Raw genomic sequence first — 5,738 nt, forward strand, 5'->3', positions numbered from 1 at the left:
ATATTTTTCTCCAATGGAACACTCCTGTACGAATGAGGGTTTACACAGACATTTTGACATTTTAGTTGACATTAGTTGATTAGCGTTAGTTTTGTGTCACTTTTTCTCATCTGTTGCCATCAGGGCCGCTGATAGCCATTTGGCTGCCCTAGTCAGAATATTTAATGCTAAGTGCCCCCCCCTTTAAACTTTAAACCTTAAAGTGATTATTCCTATTGTGGCCCTGATCTGTCTGCACCTGTTTGAAATGTGTCTTGTAGCTGCCCCTGGGCATCTCAAACTCACTATGGAGAGAGAGGAGATACTTGAGTCCTAGTTTGAATTGATAAAGAATTAAAGACAGTCCAGGCCTACTGAATGCTCATGGTTATTTGCTAAATATTTACATACGGTAACACATAAATACACTGTCATTAGTGAACCTCTGACATATACATTGGGACAACCAGTGCTCTCCCTAGAATATTTTAAAGGAATGGTAAATATGCCTCACATGGGATTGCATTTCCCTCTAAGGATGGTTTATCGCACCTTCATTATTTACAACGGTACATGCACCCTAAACATACTATTACAAGGTGTATAGGCCTATCCACCATCAATAAATGTGAATACTGTTTAGTATTAATCTAATATTTAGTGAATATCTTTATTTGCTCCATAGTGCGAAGGCTCGTCACTAGAGCGTAATCTCTGATTGAGCTGCCGCAAAAAAGTTAAAACATCCATGGTTTCTATAGGTAACAAGTTTCTCTAGTGTTCAATTAGCCCACATTGTATCCGATTTTTTTATTAAGTTGAGCTAAGAAGATTTTGTCGTTTGACGTTTAGCGCTCTAACCAATCATAGGGGCTGCAATAATTCAAACTAATATTTCTACAAGACTGGATTGCAAGAAAAAGGTTGGCTAATCTCTTTAAAGTCAAAATGGCCCTGTCGCCTATTCAGTTGTTATAAAGGTGCACTTTACTCCTGCTTGACTCCATCGACATGCTATTACTTTGATTGGAATGTTCCACAGTATGGTATGTAACTTATCTTTCAAATATTAATGTACAGTTGTTTAGATTACTTAAAATTACCTTGAAAAACATGTGATCTTAAAACGAGCGGGGTCACCTCTCCACAGATCTCACCAGTAAGTTTCCCTGGCGATGTCTTTTGCTTGTTTCCATTGAGCTTAGATAGGTTTAAACCCATATAGAACATTCCATGCAAAGCATGCAATAACATCTTTATGGTTACAAGAAGGATGCGGACCCTCCAGCAGAAAAGTTACATAGAACAGCTTTAATAAACGAGCCTCAGTAAAAAATAAATAAATAAAATACACTGAATTCTCAAGCTTTGTTTTATTTTTTGCTGTCATACCTTCAAAGCCACAAGAGGGAGCTACTACACCAGTAATCAGTTTCTTTGCAGGGTCACTGTCTAACTGCAGGTGGCGATGTTATACTCTTCCATAAGCCTTTTAGCAGCTATTATATTTTCATCTTTTTGCATGGCATTTCCTTGTCATCTGCATTAGGATTGATTTATCATTCGCAATCAGTGAGTATACTTCATGCACAAAACCCTAGTGCAGTGGGGACCCCGTGGACTACACAGTGTTATGCTTTTATTTTAAACCTAGTGAAACCATTTCTGTGTAAAGTATATTTTGGGGATTTATGTGACCCAGAGCACCCCTGACCCAGACCGACTGCCTTCTCAGAACAGGACCGAAAATAAAGATGATTTGCTGGAGTGCAGTGGAGTCGAGTCGGAGGCTGAATGACACAAACAGAGAGAGAGAGAGTCAGCCTGGGTCCTGCTCGCTCGTGCCCTTGGGTGTTTTCTGCCTGATGCTGATGGACAAGCACACGCCAGGTTAAAGGCCTGTCAAATAAATCAGGTACAATCACTTTCGGGGTGAGAACACGCATGTTGCCACGGAGCGACGGGAAGGGGAGGGAGATGGAGACAGGTGCAATGGAGAAGTCCCGCGCGCCTGAATGGGATTCTCAGCTCAAATGTTATTTTCTAGATATTTCCGAATGACCTCTGCCCAGTGACTCCTTCCTTAATAATATTGTGCGTGTTGCCTGGCTGCACGAATAGGCTTTTCAAACAAGAGTAAGATGACAACCTGTGTTTGATCACACACTGGGGACATTCCGTGTTGCAAGACAGGAGAATGGAAATATGCAATCAAATCAAGCATCAAGATTAGGCATGTTACGATGTCAAATGTTAGGGTCAAGATTATTGTGAGAAAAACATCACGATTTAACTATTATTCTCGTTTACTTAGACTGTGACCAAACAACAGTGAAATCATTCCTGTGGTCTGACATGTTACTGTTCCTCTGTGTTCTGAAATAAAGTTAAATGGGACAAAAAAAACAGATAAAAAAGGTTATTTGTATTTAGGTATATTTTTGGGCTATATATATTGAACAGAAAATACTCAATTTTGTTTCTAAAATTGTCACAATTGCTATTTCTTAGTTCTGACAATTACCATATTTTCCGGACTATAAGTCACACCGTTTTTCATAGTTTTGGCCGGGTTGCAACTTATACTTATATTTATACTTATATACTTATACTTCGGAGCAACTTACATGTGATATTATTGCTATTTTCACACTTGCAACCACATTTCATACTCCAGTGCGACTTAGATATGTTTTTTCATTCTTTATTATGCATTTTTTGGCTGGTGCGACTTATACTCCGGTGTGACTTATAGTCTGGAAAATACGGTATATTGTGATTATTATTGTGGAACCAACACTGTTATGGCTAATATTGTATTAAATAATGATAATATGAAGAGTATCCTAGCGTTTTCTTTGGTCTCAATATGTAGTTTGAGATTTTTGTATCATGGCTCTAGGTTAAGATAAATATATACAATTTAAATTATCAGTCTTCCATCTTATCTCTTAAGTAAACATGAAATCATTTGCACTGCTATTCATATAATCCAAACCACTGACTTTGATTGATAGTGGAGTCAATATTTAATTACAAACGTTATTGATACAAGCCGGTGGACAATGCAGCAGCACAAAGTAGCTCCGACTTGTACAGTGAGCAGGGTTCATCCAGGCAGAAACCTAATCTCCCTTCATTCCGCACTCACCTGCACGTTTAAGGTTCATTTACAATTTCACGTCTGGTGTCTTTCCTGCCGTCCCAGACTTCATGTTCTGTTTATGTACTTTCCACTTTTTCTTTCCCCCGAAGCTTTTAAGAGCGCTCTTTTCATATATTATTCATCGTAGATTTCACTTAAACTCACCGCGCTCTTCACTCTCATTATTACTTAAGATGTTCTTCACTGTATGTTGGAATTTTTATTTTTTTTGTATGTGTTCTTAATGTTAGCTGTTTAATGCGCTGGTGGTGGGTTGGTGTGAAACCCAACCCATCATTGTAATGGACAATAATAAGCCAAACAAGGTCTTAAAAAGGTCTTGAATTGTGATAAAGTGCTGGGCAAAACTGTGTTAAAGGTACATTATGTAATCTTTAATGTTGGAGAGGTTTGCCACTTGCTTGTATCCATGGAGATGTTATTACAATGTTATTAACAGGGCAAAACCAAGACCAAATCAAGAGTTAAATACATGGTGTACTGCACATAGGCTTGTTACAACATACTACTACTGAAAACATCTCGATAGACAATAATAGAAACGACTTTACGACACTGACAGCAGGAGAATCCCCTCAACACTTTAGAACGTTGTTAAAAACGTGAGCCGCAAAAAATAAATAGCACAATGTAACACTTTTGTTGTTAGTTGGTGTCAATAATGAGTCATAAACGTGACTTAATTTCACACTCTACATCTCGAATCATATCAAAGGTCCCCCAAAGTGCAAGGAAAACGTACACCATAAATATGTATCCCCAAATGTATCTTTCTTTCTGTCATATATCGAAGGACAAGTGGATGTATAGTAAGTATTGTGCCAGGCCTAACTGTACATAAACACATCCCATAGGGCTTTTGCGTCGAGAATGGCCCTCTATAGGTTACTACTGTATTTCTGAAAAGCGGAACTCTTCAAACTTGTCTCCCGTGCCTCGATAAGCCTCTTTGTGCCTCTTGAAGTTTCTGTTTCTTAGTCTCTGAGAAGGTGCTCTCCCCTGGACAAAACCATTTCTCTCAAAACACTTCATTTTCAAAACTGTGTTCTTTCCCCCCTCTGCATCAGGAGAGCGTGCTGTACGACCACATCTGAACGCTGCGGTGTCACAGAGAAATTACTTCCTCCTTCTTCACTAGCAGCAACGTGCACTGAATCTCTGGACGCTGTTAAAAAAAAAAGCACAGCATTTACACTTGCGGAGACACTCAAAAGCAACCGAAGAGTCAAATATAGTTTACAGTCGTGTTTTTCAAAAGTACGAACGTCTTTTTAATCATCCACAAAGCTCAAAGTTCGAGCACGAGTGCAGTTTCTTTTCATTATGATTATGATTATGATGATAGTTATATTTTTTCCTTTTTAAACATTTAAACTGCATTAAAGGTGAACTGTGTAACTTTTGTGATGGGGGAGTTTCCATGGAGATACTAAAGTTCGACCTATTGTGCCTTTGTCTTCCATATTATTTCTAATCTACGACACCCGCGGTTCCTTATGTTATATTTTGAACATCTTTACTACCTCAATATTGATTTAAAACAACTTCAAGTCCGCTTTCTTCCGGTGTTGATTTGCGCCGGCTACGAATGGCTGCACAACGCTGCCGAATGCTACGCACGTCGCCGTTTACGAAAGGTAACGAGCAGTGGGCGTGGCACGGGGAGCGGTGAAGACATGCGCTGACGGAGCCGGTGGCGTCTTGTTTCGCAGGAGAATAAAGATGACTCAGATATGCATGAATCACTCTAAATACAGCAGCCAGTGGTTATGACGACAAGGGGAAACAATGATATCCCAAATGGCCTTAAAAGAGAGCGCAATAGAAACTGTATTTAAGGCCGTTATACAACCTGTAATGGCTTTTAAGTGCAGTTTCTATTTTTAAGGCCATTTCAGAGCGTGTGATAGAAACTGTATGCCATTATGGGTTGTGTAACTTGTTCTTATTCAATGTAGCTTTGAGCCATGTGTGATTTGCTGTTGATCGTGTAGCTCTCGGTCGCGTTATTTACTGTTGGACAATGTAGGAAGTTGTGTTTGAGTGATATTTCATTGCGCTCTCAAATTTCTCCACTGGGGAGACCATAAAGGCTCATCTCATCTTAATACGTATCTATAATACGGTTAAAAGCTCCTAAAAGTCATTTGCATAAATATCTCTCCAGATCTTTTAGACGACAGCATAAGTAGATCACCGTTTCACACTTTGTTCATTGTAAAATGCAGTGTTGATCTAAAAAAAAGTGTTAGTCCATTAACTTCCTGTTCAAAACTGCAGAAGTGATAAGCCCCGCCCCCAGCAAGCAGCGGGTTTGGAAGCATGAGTTATTCGTTTTGAAGAATGACTACTGACTACTACTATGTTTTAACCCAATGTGTATGACTCTTCATTTTCAAACTAATCCAATTTATAAACAGTACAGGGATGTGGACGTGGATAGGGGGTAGGTGAAAACAGAAATTTTCCGAGCACACATGATGACTCAAACATGCATGAATCAATCAAAACACAACTTTGATGAAGTGATGATGGTAAAACCCTCAAAACACAATTTAGAGTATATCTTTCAACCTTGTTATAACGGTGTTTC

The sequence above is a fragment of the Eucyclogobius newberryi genome, unplaced genomic scaffold, assembly GCF_026437365.1.
Source record: "Eucyclogobius newberryi isolate DKJ021-1_F unplaced genomic scaffold, fEucNew1.0.hap1 SCAF_19, whole genome shotgun sequence".
Lineage (NCBI taxonomy): Eukaryota > Metazoa > Chordata > Actinopteri > Gobiiformes > Gobiidae > Eucyclogobius > Eucyclogobius newberryi.